Source organism: Canis lupus, chromosome 16 (assembly GCF_048164855.1).
Source record: "Canis lupus baileyi chromosome 16, mCanLup2.hap1, whole genome shotgun sequence".
In the NCBI taxonomy this organism is placed as follows: domain Eukaryota; kingdom Metazoa; phylum Chordata; class Mammalia; order Carnivora; family Canidae; genus Canis; species Canis lupus.
This window is the reverse complement of record NC_132853.1, coordinates 43,956,071-43,971,437: the sequence shown is the minus strand read 5'-3', so window position 1 is coordinate 43,971,437 and position 15,367 is coordinate 43,956,071. Positions and strand designations below refer to the sequence as shown.

The 15,367-nt window shown below is 37.6% G+C and overlaps 1 long non-coding RNA gene across 2 annotated transcripts in view; it reads left to right on the top strand.

Moving 5' to 3' along the window:
* The window catches only part of LOC140606906 (uncharacterized), a 331,711-nt gene that overhangs the window by 98,171 nt on the left and 218,173 nt on the right, over positions 1-15,367 (top strand). Inside the window, exons 2-3 of one of the 2 annotated variants that reach the window (XR_012009112.1) lie at positions 3,044-3,139; positions 11,427-11,546. This is a non-coding gene — a long non-coding RNA (uncharacterized lncRNA). The remainder of the gene's footprint in view (positions 1-3,043; positions 3,140-11,426; positions 11,547-15,367) is intronic. The other variant, XR_012009113.1, reaches the window with a different exon arrangement.

Below are 15,367 nucleotides of genomic sequence, written 5' to 3'. Positions count from 1 at the left end.
AGTGTTCAGGCTGCTCTCCTTTTAAGGGGAAGTTGGGGAGAGGATGAGGCTAGGGTGGGGGAAGGAAGAAAAATCCTGTTGTGTCCATCAACAGGTGAAGCCTAAAAATTTCACTGGAAAAAGTTATGGAAGAAGTAACAGCTGCAGGCCTGTTTGGAGCAAGTCAGCAGAGTAGTTTCCATCTGGCATCTGTTTCATCTGCAGAAGAATTTTTTTTTTTCCTTTTTAAATAAGGCTTGAGCTGAAGGCCCACTTTATTTAGGAGATGTTAAGTCCCAGGATACCAATGGCTTTGCAAGCTGCCAACATAACCTCCTCATCCCCTTCCTTACACACCTCCCACCAGCCTGTCATGGTCTTGCTCAGTGGAAAAAAAGAACATCCAGAGATTAAAATAGCTCTAGTGCAAGGTGAAAACCTTCAAGCCACACAGAAGTGTCAGCGAGCAGTGAATCGGACTGGATGGGAAAGGTGCAAAAGTTTACCTTTATAGTTAACGTATAGGGTCAGGTGCATAGTAGATATTCAATAAGCTTCTGTGTTTTGGAAAAAGTAAAAAAAAAAAACAAAAAAAAAAAACAACAAGCTCTTTGTTTTGTATGACTAGGAGGAAAGAAACAAGTCCTTCTGCAAAACTTAAAATAACTTTCTGGGGCCTCAGGGTCATGTTCTCAATGTGAAAAGTGATAGAACAGCGTATTGGATGATCTCTTTAAGAAAGGGTTTTACATAAGAATAACCTGGTTTCAAAATTTAATATATAGAAGCGAAATCCAATCTTGATACAATCAGGGTTAAGTAATCATCACAAAAGCAATCATCACAAGAACAAGGATGCCCTTAAAGAATTTGGGTCTCTGTAGAAACGTTTACTACCTTATACTTTTCAGAATCCATGGAAGGCAAGAAATATCTCAAGAACTTAGATAAAACAGAAGGAAAGTAGATACCCCCCCCTTTTTTTTTTTTTTACAAATGTGAACTATGTTTATGGTTCTTGAATCGACCCTGAAATTTCTTTTTCATTTAATATCTGAGATAGCACAATGATAAATGCCTTACTGGATCTTGGTTAGGCATAGGTAATCTTTATTGTTGCTAACAACGAGAAGAGAGAAGAAGAAATAAGGCAGATGACAGATAGCCAAAGGGTAAGGGTAATCAGAGATAAAACTCCCATCGGATATGATATGGTGATATTTATTGACTTAGAATCTTCAAAATCCCCTATTCTTGAAAAATGATGACTGTTTTGCAGTCATTCTGAACAGGATTCTCTATACTAAGGGTATTACAGATAGAATTTTCCACATTCTTTCTCTACCTATAATATATTTATACTATAAGCAGGTCAAACTTTAGCCCCTTCCATTAGGATTTTCAAACCAAGCTGTCTCATAGCTTTGATCAGGGAAAAAAATTGAATCTAGCCTGAACTTCTTCTAAATGTAAAGATTGTCCTCCTAGCTTTGCTGGGATCCTAACACAGGGTCAGTGAGCAAGATAGAGGAAGAAGAAAAATTAATGGCCAGTAATTATTTTATTCAGTACTTAAGGTTCTACAACAGGCTCCAAATGATGATGATAAATGTCAGATAGAAATCTATTTTTCAGAATTCCTCTCGGGAAGAATATTATGTTTGTTTAGAAAATGTGTTTTGATAAGTTGTCTAGAGCTATGACTAAGACTGCAATTGCATATTAAAGTGAAAAAAAAAACAGCTGAGAAATAGTCAAAGGAGAGTGATGATCTTCCCTCTGTTTGCGTGGTTGCCATATTCTCTGGGGCAGAGTCTTGCTTCATGCGTAGGCAACCCCCAGGGGTTTGTTAAAACATACATTTGGTCCAGTATGGCTGTGGTACAGCTCAGAGTCCTGGGGTCGATAAAGCACCCAGATGATGCCCAAGCTGCTAGCCCAAGGGCACTGAATAGCCACTTTGTAGAAAGCACTGATTTAATTTTCTCTGCACATTTTGGGGTAGACATTGGAAGAGCATGAATTATCCTGTGTAACGGAAGACCTATTCTGCATACTAGAAAAGCTAGAGAGATTTGGGGCAAGCCCACCAGAGCGGAATCACTGAAGAGGCTCAGTGGGGCAGCATTAGGTTATTAAGAATGTTTACTTAAGCTTTTGCTCTCAGGGATGCAATGGAAAATCCTCTTCCGGTTGCTCATAAAACATATTCAATTAAAGGTCCACAGCAAAACTAAGAGGTTCTCAGTTTTGCATTCAGGTAGGCCTGGGAGAAACCAAGGATAAAAGAGCAGGAAGCTAAGGAGCCCAGTGACACCTGAATGCTCAAACCAAAAGGGATAATTGCCAGCCATAAGCATATTTATCTGTGTCAGCCACCTAAGTTCTTTGCATGTTCTTCTATTACTATCGTCTTTTTCAATACAAGAAGACCTAAGACCCCTGCTTTCAAACCCTCACCTACAAAGCCCAAAGACTACATACAATCATCCAGGAGCTGAAAAAATGTCTTTTTCTTTAGAAAAAAAAATTATTTTATTTACATTCAGTTAATTAACATATAATAGGTGATTATTTTCATTTTCAACCTGAAGGAGGGAAAACCAATCTCTCTCTGCATCCCTCTTTCTCTATGTTTTTCTATCTCCACCCCCACCTAATAATTTATGAGGAGAGTAAGCATTCCTGAGAGCTGTTTTGTTTTTTTTAAATTTTATTTATTTATTCATGAGAAACCCAGAGACACAGGCAGAGGGAGAAGCAGGCTCCATGCGGGGAGCACCACGCAGGACTCGATCCTGGATCCCCAGGATCACGCCCTGGGCTGAAGGCAGCACTAAACCACTGAGCCACCCGGGCTGCCCTGAGAGCTGTTTTTTAATTTATATTCCCTCACCTTTTATAACATCTTGAAATTCTTCCCCTTGTTTACAGTCACACCTCTCACTGCATTAACACACCTTCATTCTGTTAACTCCTACTTTGAGTGAGTCATCAGGCTTTTAAGGTGAAGTAAATTAAAGTGATCACAAAGGAATTATAGCAGGGTTTTTTTTTTTTCTAGAGGAATTTCCTTTATAAAAAATTATACCTACCGCTCAGCAGAAGAAAGAGAATATGACCAAGAGCTTTGAAGTTCTTGAGTATCCTTCTCTGAAAGGTAACTGCTACCCTGGAATTTTGTATTCATTGGTCTCTTGCTTTCCTTTTAGCCTGCAAATAAATGTATGTGTCCCTAAAATAGGTGTTTTGCATTTTTTGTTTAGCATGTATCATGTTAAATGTTTTCTCCTGTAGTTTGTTTCCAATCAATATTCTGTTTGCGAGAGTCACTGATGCAGAGTAGGACGTTGCAATCCATTCATTTTTTCAACACTGGTATTTTTTCAAGACATGGTGGGACAGGATGTGAGACTGGTTTCCTGGTTGTTTCGCTTTTTCTTTACTATTATTAAAAATGTTTTCCTTAAATCCAGGAGTCCCACAACCTATTTTCTCTCTACTCACCATATTTTATCTATTCCCACCTTACTTTAGGTCAGAAGTTCTTATCCATGGCTGCTTATTAAAATCACCTGGGAAAGATTTTAAACCTCCTGATGTCCACATTGTGCTCTGGGCAAACTGCAACAGAACCTCTGGGGGTGGGACTCAGGTATTAGCATTCCGCAAGGTTCTTCAGGTGCTACCAACGTGCATGCAGACAAGTTTTTGTTTTTGTTTGTTTATTTATTTTTTAAAGATTTTGTTTATTTATTCATGAGAGACATAGAGAGAGAGAGGCAGAGACACAGGCAGAGGGAGAAGCAGGCTCCATGCAGGGAGCCCGACGTGGGACTCGATCCAGGGACTCCAGGATCACACCCTGGGTGCTTTAACCCCTGAGCCACCCAGGCTGTCCCAGACAAGTTTTTGTACATTGCTTTCGTTCTGCCTCATTTGAAAGGAAAAAATGTTTTACTGGTTCCAGCTGCATTTAATATAATTTCCTGGGAAGCTGTCCTCAAAAATCAGAAGCTAAATGTCCATCACAAATCCAGAAATCCATCCTCACTAGCCTTTTTTTTAAGCTTGATGGCTTGCCCATCCATCTACTCATGTCAACTGTGCCCAATTTTGACATGGTTTAGTAGAGTCTAAACAATGCCTGTTGGAGAAATATTAACTATTCATGGTTCACTCTGGGTAACTTTGCAAGGCCAAGCCCTTGTTTACCCTTAACCCAAAGGTTAAGACCCAAAATTTGACCCATTCTTTTAAAAATCCACATCATAAAAACAAAACAAAATACAGCTTTTTGTTCTGAAGTCAATAATTATTAAACCTAGAGTCACATGATCTGCCCTGATCCTTTTCTGGGAAATATGTTCTTTTGGCCACTATCCATTTCTTTAAGCAGAACCCTTGGTAGAGGATGAGTCAATAGGGTACATGGTGACTCAGGCTCTAAGTAAAACAGAATGAATTGATTTAATGCCTTGAGAAGTAGCTTGTTACCCAATTATGCAAAATGTAACCTGATATCCAAGAAAGCCATCATCTAGCAGGATCTATGAGCTGGGAGTAAACTCCTCATTACCCCAATGGGAAAATATTAGATAGAGAGCTATTATTCATTCTTTAGAGAGCTTGATAATAACAACTCAGAGGTGACTTGAAACAGTAAGCAACTAATACTCTAAGAGCAGAGCACAGTAAAATAAATCTGCTAGCTATGTCTGGTGTTTGGGCGGGGGTTCGTTAATGTTCTTTGTCAACCATGTCATGTATTTTCCCTGAAGGGTGCTACTACTGGTGTTAACAATTACTCTCAACCTTCCATCTATCTCAAACTCTTTTTTTTTTTAATTCCAAGCCAATTTTGTAAAAAGTCAATTTTTATATTCACTTATTTCTCCTTTTTTGTTTCAAAATTTTTTTTTTAGATTTTATTTATTTAGTCATAAGAGACACACACAGAGAGGCAGAGACAGGTAGGTAGAGGGAGAAGCAGGCATTCCATGGGGAGCCTGATGCAGGACTCGATCCCAGGACCCCAGGGTCACGACCTGAGCCAAGGCAGATGCTCAACCACAGAGCCATCCAGGTGCCCCTTGTTGCAAATTTTTATTTAAATTCTAGTTAACAGATAGTGTAATAATGGTTTCAGGAGTAGAATTTAGTGATTCATCACTTATAACACCTGGTGCCCATCACAACAGGCTCCCTCCTTAATATTCATCTTCTAAGAATAAAAATTGAGGGGAAAAGAACTTGTGGAAAAATACAAGACTTAAATAATATCTACACAGCTCTCTTATGGTTATGGGAAGTTTACAGAACATTTAGGTCATGCTGAACCTAATACCTAGTCTAGGAGCTTATTCAGGCAACACTTTTTAATGCCGTTGATGTTATTTAGTGATAATGAAATAGTAGTCTGACTTCTTTTCTTGGCCAAGTGATTGTGGTTTTGCCCTTCAAATTCTCTAAGATACGGACCTTTGCAGAGACTGGAGAATGGATTCTTACTAAAATTTTCTAATTTCTGCAATCAAAATGGCATGTTGCCCTTGCCTATTTTCTTTGTAAGTCTACTTGTATTATCAGAAACTTAAATAAGCCTAGATTAAAGGTAGGTTTTATGGGCATACGTAAACTTCTTGGATAGATGAGTTTTGAGCCATTTTACACACTCCGAAATGTTCAGTTGTTGATGATTCTGTATTGGCAATAAAGAAGAAGAAAAAGAAAAATCACTTAGAAGCAGTAAAGCCAAAGGTTTTTGGTAATTAGTTTCCATCACAGGGAAATAAAGAAGCAAATAATCAGATTGATTATAAATTTTGTTAGTTACAAGTTACATTGCTAGGGGAGTGGGTTTTCTTCTTTTACATCTGAATGCCTCAGAACTTTTATAAAAGATCTGGTATCAGAGCCACACTTGGGTGAAGAATAGTAGGAAAAAAGTTAGATGGATAATATTCATATGTTTTAAATATTGAAGAGATGATATAAATTTATGTTATTTATTAAGATTCATTTATCTACAAGGGAGGTGAAGAATTTTTTTCTAATGAACATAAGAGGGGGCATAGTAGAAGAGAAAGAAACGTTGAAATAAAGATATCAGAAAAGGACAGTTCCTACTGACTAATTTTTCTTTATTTAAAAAAATTATATTTGTCTCTATTTCTTTACATGTAGCTTCTAGTTAAAATTTTTGGTGTTGGAGCATGAAGAATATTTCACCCTCTTGGAGGTTTATTTTTGTTTTGTTTTGTTTTGTTTTGTTTTTGTTTGTTTGTTTTTGTAAATATTAAGACTAAAGCAACCCCTACCCATATTTTTATCTGGAGGTGTTAGCATTTAAACTTTAACAGTGGACATGATTTCTATGCAAGAATAAGCAGAAATCCATGCTTATATTCAGAGTTTCCACTTAATTTCTCTGGGTATCTGCCTCTCTGTTGCCATGCAGTAGGATTATGATCACAGAATGCCCCAAATTATGCAATAACTTACATTCTTGTAATAACGTTTTACTGACTACATGAATGCCATGTGATCTATTAATGGGAAGATTAATAGTAAGCGTATTATTACAGAATTTGGTTTATATTTTGAGATTAGCCATTGATCGTTACATGTTTTTACTGACGTGGTTTAATGGCAGAAGACGTACAATAAATTGTAGCAAATCAGATTACTATTCTATTGCTTTTGGCCATCTAGCTTAGTTGAATAGGAAAATATACGCTGAGTATAGGGTTGCAGGTTCAATCCAGGTGTACCTCTCACCCCTGCTGGATGTTTCTCAGATGCAATCTTTGTTTTCCAAAGAGAGAATCCAAGGGAGAGGGCATAGATGGAGTAACCCACACACCCCACACGTGTACATAAACACTCCCCTTAAATTAGATATATTTTCTGATGGTTGATCAGAGCTGTAATCCATTTATATATGACAGCATGATTAGTGTCATGAACCATTGCTCTGATTTAATAAACGCACTCCATTGAAAAACAGAATCCAGCAGACTCTTTTAATTTGCTTTCCTTGGACACTTAAGACACCTGATGGAAACCTGGACATAGTCTCTAAATGCAAAATAAAATGGAAAATTGAGACTGATTCCAACAAAGGATATCGATCTTGGCATGAGTCCTCCCTTAGGCTTTTACTAATATCAAGACCAAAGTAATGCTATTTTGTCTTTCCTTCTCTTCCTCCTTCCCATCTTCCCTCCCTCTTGCTCTCTTGTATTCTCTTCCCCCCTAATACTTTATCCTAATAGTTAACAACAATAGCAAACACAGGCATTCTTATATTTCAGTTACTGCTCTAAGGCTGTCCCCTATTAAGTCAAGTGATCTTCATGATAGGGTTTGGATTAGGTATTATAATTATCTTTATAGATTGAGAAAGTGAGATCCAAACAGAAAAGGTAACATCCTTGGTGTTAAATTGCTAGCCAGTGTCAGAGGTAGGATTTGAATTCAGGTCATCTGATTTTGTCTGGCAGTAGGTGTGGTCCTAATCATTACAATCTCCTGTGTAGAGATAGGTTATAGACTGAACCACGAAATTAAATTTTACACCTAGGGCAGCCCATGTGGCTCAGGGGTTTAGTGCCGCCTTCAGCCCAGATCGTGATCCTGGAGACCCGGGATGGAGACCCATGTCGGGCTCCCTGCATGGAGCTTGCTTCACCCTCTGCCTGTGTCTCTCCCTCATTTTCTCTCTCTCTCTCTGTGTCTCTCATGAATCAATAAATAAAATCTTTAAAAGAAATAAAATAAATTTTACATCTAATTAATTTAAAGTGATATTTGAGATAGATATCCTGCTTGAATTACCGATGTCCATATGTTTAAAATATTTTTATATTTCTCTCATTTTCAAACTACGCAGTAATTTCTAACTCTACAAAGTTAAATACAGTCATTGCCAAAAGCGTTATCTGCTAGACCTGCTTTGGATAAGAATAATTTTAAGGCTATATTCATTGTGAACATGTCATTGCATGTTATTAACTCAAACTTTAAAAGCTAAGAAACCTTTGTGATGGAGATCAAATGTCTCCCTGCCGTCTTCATCCTGCCTGCCACTGAAAACTATCATCTCCACGTATGCACAAAGGCAAATTTTTAGCCTAGCCTTTCTGAATTTTTATTTTTTTAATTAGCAAGATCCAAGTACATGAGATTAAACTTATAATTTTGCTATTGATGTTTTGGAGAGATCAAAAATACTTTAAACAGATCACTTAAAAAAATTCAACACTTTCCAAGTATCTGGAAAACCAAACAATTGTTGAGCTTTAATGATGAGTTCTTTTTTTTTTTTTTTAAGATTTTATTTGTATATTCATGAGAGACACAGAGGCAGAAACATAGGCAGAGAGAGAAGCAGGCTCCCTATAGGGATCCTGACGCAGGACTCGATCCCAGGACCCCAGGATCATGACCTGAGCCGAAGGCAGCCACTCAACCACTTAGCCACCCAGGCGTCCCTTAATGATGAGTTCTAAGTAGAACTCATACACACACACACACACACACATGAATGCATATATAAATGTGTATATATATATAAATGTGTGTTTTTTCTCTTCTGTATATCATATACATACGTGTAATAAAGCAGTATGCTAATATGTAGTGGGCAAGCAACAGTTGTCAGAGGATTTCTAACTGCATCTGTGCAATGCAATTTGGCCATGTGAAACATTTTATTTTTTAATCTCATACTTAATAATGCCACATGGAATGAAAATGTATTCATTCCTTTTCTATACCTTGAAGCATGTATCCTGGAGTCACAAAACCACTTATTACCAGGGAGGTATTAGTCTTTGAAGTATGTATAATTACAGGAGAAGTTTAACTCACTCAACTTTACTGGGTTTTATGCTTTATAGCAGAAGATGATTGTAATTCTCTTTAATTAGCAGAATTTTAAAAATCCAGTAGCTTGAAGAATATTTTCTGGTTTTTGCTTAGGGATCATTGTCAACCTTCCAGCATGGTAATTTAATGTCCCCTGAAATGTTATATGCCAGAATGATTAAGTATCATTACAAGGGGAAAATTTTATACAAAGGCAAATACCATACCCGATCATGTTCACTCAATTACAATTAAAGTGAATGCACTTTAATAACACTCAGCAGTTTGTTTATCACGCAGAGGGAAACAGGTGCACTACGCTACAGCAATTCATCTCATTTATACCTGAGACATGTAGCTGAAATCACCCTTCTGTCTATCTTCTTTATTAGGGTTACATTTATTTGGTAAAGCTTTGGAAGGAAATAAAAATAGGCATATCACATAACAATGCCAACCTCTTTCTGCACAGACTTGAATAGTTTAAGCACCTCCATGTCTTCCAAATACATTCCCTGGGTAACATTTCCTCTTGAGTCTAATTAGAGTCTATTCTGTGTATTTACAAACAGGAAGCAACCAGGGCTGTGACCTCATAATCTTCACTCAGAGGCCTCCTCAATTAACCTGAGGTATTGGTGTTATTTGGGAATGGACACTGGGGTCATTGTAAGGTCTCTATGTGACAAGGGCAAACGACTTCCTTTTTCTCCCCTAAACATGACAATTATGTTGTTTTCAATGATTAACTTGACAATTAGAGGCATTTTCTAGAAATTTTAACGACCCAATTCTAATAGTCCTGAAAATAGGCAACAGGTAGTTTGGATTTATACTTTAAAGATCAAATATATGGATGAAACTTGAAGAAAAAAAAAAACTGACACATAACAGAGTAGAAAAGGTCCATTACACCAAGAGGGTTGTGGACAAAGGTAATTAATAGGTCCTAAAAAGCGTTCACATCTCCAAAGGACAAAGAAGTAGTGCCCAGCTATAAACTGATAACATTTTAGGGTTTTTTTGGGGGGAGAGGGGGGATAATGCTTATGTAAATGCCTATCTCCATGAAAAACAGATAAGGATTCTGAGATAATTAAAGACAAAAAAAGATTGTCTCCTTGTATGGTGTAGACCAGCACTATTTTAATAGAGTCCATTTCAGTTCTGTACAACCTAAAATATTATTATCATAATACCTCTTGATTTAACTGGGTGAAATTTTATCTTCACTTCCTTCTACATTTTCTTTTAGGTCACAGCATTCATAGATATTGTTTTTTTTTAATTCTTTATTTATTCATGACAAATACAGAGAGAGGCAGAGACATAGGCAGAGGGAGAAGCAGGCTCCCTGTGGGGAACACAATGTGGGACTCTATCCTAGGACCCCGGGGTCATGACCTAAGCTGAAGGCAGACACTCAACCCACTGAGCCACCCAGGTGCCCCTATAAATATTGTTTTGGAGAATATGTGTTGTTTAGCAGAGGAGGGGGTGGTATTAACAAGAATATGTAGCATCTAGGCATAGGAAAGCCCAAATTAGCGCTGCAGTTAACAATTATAGAATTATAAATTAAAATAGCCATCAAATAGGGGTAGTATTTATTATCACATTTTAATGATAGTATCCCTAAGAAAGCACCACAAGCTTCACACCAGCTTGTTCTCCTGTCCGTTCCACCTCAAAGAACAAATTAACTGGGCAGTGGTTAATTTGCCTACTACATAAATAGCCTAAATACTTATATATATTGCATTTGGTTACTGCAGGCAATGCTAGAGATGTAGTGTGGTTCAAAATATTGCTGAAGACTAGCAAGCATAAACGCTTTTTTAAATGTCAACTTGTTCTTTTTCTTAGTTGCATTTGTTGAAATCCCAAGATCCCTGAGGAGCTCAGGTCATGAATTTATTGCTAGTAAATCAATTTAATATTCAAACACATTCTACATGTTCCGTGTTGCTTGCTCTGAATTTGGCAGCTTAAGGACGGGTGGCACAAAAAAAGAAACCTTGAATTAATATCAGTTTCTCTTCTGCCCTCGCAAGAAAATTTCTACAGAAAAAAAAAAAAAACCCACAGGAGCCAAATCTATTTTCTCTTTATTATTTATATTACAAGTAACTGGTACAGAGAGATACTTAACAGATTTAAAATTGAAGATGCTGGCAAGGATAAATGTGCCGTTTCCCCAAATTTCCATGCATTGCAAATACTACCGTTATTAATAAAAACAATAAAGGTGTACTATGTGCCAGAAACTGCTAAATACTTCACAAGGATTTCCTTTAGCTCCATTAATCTATAAGATAGTTTCTATAGCTACCCTCATTGTAGGCATGAATAAGCTGAATTCTAGAGAGAATGAATTACATGCTCAAGATCACATAGCCAGGAAGACGCAAAACCAGGCATTGAATGGAGGCAAGAGAGATGGCAATCTCATTTTCTTGATCCTAGACTGTATAGCCTACTATTTTCATTGACTTTTTCTCAGAGTCAGTTCCTTCTCTGTGTGCTTGGCTATTACTTAACATGCTATGAGGTTTACAGAATTATCTTTCCAAAAGGCCGACCCAGAGAAGGAAGAAAGGGGGTTCCAGTTGTTGATATACCTCAAGATGAGTCCGGGACATTGGATGTGGGATTGAAGAGGTCAGCATAGAATACTACAAATCAGAGGAAGAAAGGTAGGTGCTTTGGAAGGTAAGCAGTGCTGCTGCGGATAACTAGATATTCGTATATAGATAAAGCAAACAATACCCTGGATACTCAGAATGAAGTTCTACATAGGAGGTAGTGATAGTCTTGAGTCCACTGAAAGGTGGCAAAGGGTTAGGAATGAGGTGGTGCTCTCTGGAGTTACAGGCAAAGGGTAGGGGGGTGGAATGCGACACAATCATTACATTCTTAGGAATGAATTTTGCACAGTATTTCCCTAAACTGTAGAAAGATGAGCAAATAGATACCATCTAATCTACTAATCTACTTAGTATCCATCAGGATTCCATGTCACAGTTCCCACTAGAACTGAGCCACACTGTATATAAGGGTTATGAGACATTTATTTGAGATAAACTTCTATAATCATCACAGTTTGGACACTGTCCGTTGTAGGGCATTGATTTATTTAAACTCCTGTATGGCTGCACTGTTTTGAATCTAGAATCTGTGGAGCAAAAAGCATTATTTTGAAGGCTTAGTAGAAACCCTGTTTCTCCTGGGATGGATAAGTTAAACTATAAACTAGATCAAATGACATTTCTGAAAAGCATATGATCCAGAGAACTGATCCATGGAAATTACTCATGGAGAATATTTACTGTTTATTTTAGATAATCTTTGGGGATTTGGAGCACTTTGTGCTATATCAAGACTAGAGCAGTCCCACTGAAAAAGCTGGAGAAATATCCACGGTTTGGTTCTGGGTGGTTTAACCGGTCTGTTCCACTCAGTTTCCAGGATTTACAATGCAAATCCCCTTCATCCATTCACCTGGGAAGTCCCTGTTATAAAGTATATAATTACATAGTATTTTTTTTTTAGATTTTATTTATTTATTCATGAGAGAGACAGAGAGAGAGGCAGAGAGAGAGAAGAAAGCTCCATGCAGTGAGCCCGACGCGGGACTCGATCCCAGGTCTCCAGGATCATGCCCTGGGCTGAAGGCAGGTGCCAAACCGCTGAGCCACCCAGGCATCCCTACATAGTATTTTCAGTGGAGAGTTTAAATATTTCCCAATAGTTGTAAAGATTTCAATGTACACTCAACTCTAGAACAAAGAAGAGATAGGTTAGGGGATACTGTTCTTTCTTCGTGGCCCAGGTGGGTTGAAAAAGGCAATCTAAAGGAATGTACAAGATACCAGAATCCTTCATCCCTGGGTCAGGAACCTCTATACTCCCCAAGATAAGGATTTTTAACACCGTAAGTACTGAATATCCTATGTGAGATTTCCAGACTTCTGAATTGTCACATTACTTCAGTCCTTCAAGGTAGTGTCCAAAAGAAGCTTTGAAAAGTGACATGACCAATTAAAGTGTAGAGAAGTTTCTTTTTCCAACTGATTTCCCATGTGAGCCTGAGACGATACAAGAGACCACAACTGGGGAATGATGGTAAGATTTAAATGTAAAGACTTCTTATAGATGTCAGAGGGCAGAGACGTGAGCAGGCAATAAGTCACAAAATTGGAAAGACCATACACATAGGATTTTCTTTGTACGTAGAAACTATGGTCAGTCAGTAACTGAGGCAAATTATAGGCACTGTTTTAAGCAGAAAGAGGCAAAAAAAAATTGAAAAGTAGAAGAAATGTGGTAGCATGATTTGAGAAAAGATTTATGGAAATTTGATGTGGAAGATAATGTTTGATTTTATTTATACTCTTTGTGTTTGGAACTTGAGCCTTACTGGCTCCTGTGGCCTTCCCCCTGCTTAGGAAAAAAAATCATGTCAAAATACTCTATTTTAACCCCTAAGGTTAACTCCATGATTAATAGGTTTTTAATAATAATAAAAAAAAAACCCTAACTTTTCCCAGGCTTCTTTTGAATGAAGTGAAGCAGTTGGTGAAAGAGAAAGCAGAAAAATAAAGAGAAAGCCATATGTAGGACCTGTTGAGTATCGCCATTTGAAAATTTCCTTATAACTTCAAATGCAACGCATCCATCATTTACAATAGGGTATGCTTGATGGAATAAACTAATGACTCTTTTCCACTCTTTACTTGTGAAAATATTGAGCTAAGTAAAGCATTTGTATTTACTCCTTTTCCTAGTCTGTTATTAGGCCCTAATTGAGTAGAACCTTGTAGTTTAAAGTGAGAAGAAAAAAATCTGGAAGTGGCCATTACAACATGCTTCTGAAACCTAGTAGAGATACTACAAAGAGACAGCTGTATGCAAATTGTAGTGATTAGTCAGTGAGTGGGTTAAACTGGAGCTTAAGAACCCATACTGGAGTTTGAACTGCAGCTTTTCAACTTATTAGCTATGTGTCCCTTTGGGCAAATTCTCTAAGCTCCAGGTTAAAATTGCATGTGCACTGTATTATGGCCCTGTGATCTTTGGCAAGTCACCTAATTAATATCTTGGAGCCTCAGTTTCTTCATCTGTGAAATGGACATAATAGTATTCATCCTAGGGCAGCCCCAGTGGCTCAGCGGTTTAGTGCTGCCTTCAACCCAGGGCGTGATCCTGGAGTCCCGGGATGGAGACGCATGTCGGGCTCCCTGCATGGAGCCTGCTTCTCCCTCTGCCTTTGTCTCTGCCTCTCTCTCTCTCTCTCCCTGTCTCTCATGCATAAATAAATAAAATAAAATAAATAGTATATAGATAGATCTATAGATCTGTGATGTGGATGATATGAAGTGATACACTGAGAAGCACATAAGACTTTCTGTCCTATGATGTGAGCCTATCATGATTGAAGGTAACATGGCATAACGATTAAATCCTCTTCAAATGGTAGTCATGATAAATGCTTGAGGGAACTAAACATGGACATGCAATTCAACCAATGAAAAAAATGACATTAGAGGCTGCTCTAGATGAAAATGCAGGGAAGGCCACTCTGTGGAGGTGATATCTGAGCAGAGACCTGTACAAGAACCCAAAGAAAAGATGATCATCCTTGGTGGTAACCAAATAAAACCAAGTGAAACCAATCAAAGAAAGAATAATTAGTCTATCAAATTGACAAAAATAAAAGGATACAGTGAGGGAATGAGAATACAAGCTCTTCTAGAAGAATTTTTCTAAAGAGCAGTTAAAATGTGAATATTCCTTGACCCACATTTATACTTTTAGAGTATTGTCTACAGACCCATCAGAACAAATGTTCACATTGGTGCATAGAGTTTTATGGCAATATTTCTCTAGCATTAATGCTTTCGTTTTTTTCTTTTTAATTTGTAAAGCTATTTATATCTTAAGAGTGTTTATATTAAAATGTGGAAAACCTAAGCATTCATCATTAGAAATAACTGGTTCACTTATACTACTTATTATGTGCAATGCAAATGTTAAAGCCATAGCTACTCAATATTCCACTACTATTCTTTTAGGTAGAGAGGGTTGCGTGATTCTTAGTTTTTTGACACGCATGACATAAAATCATTGATTTGTGATTTTTTTCTGTTTGATAGCCATCCTAATGGATGATTAGAAAGAGAGGATATAAATTTGCCATTTTGGCTTATCTGTGCATCTCATCTCAGTGCTTACATCTCAGAACCAAGATGTTATCCCAGAACTGGATTTTGGCAGCCACTTTCCAAGTCATTGTCTGAGAAATGTATGTGATATACTTCTCTTGGAGACAATGGAACAAAAGTCAGGACACCTGGTTTTCCCCTTTCTACAAACAAGGCATGAGGTCATGGAGAAAGTCATTTTTCCAAAGAATCCTTATGCCAAAGTATGAGAGCTATGTTTTGACAGTATCCCACGAGGTTTACATTGCAGTGTCTGCATCTGGATTCAAGCCCATGACCTTGTGTGAAACTTG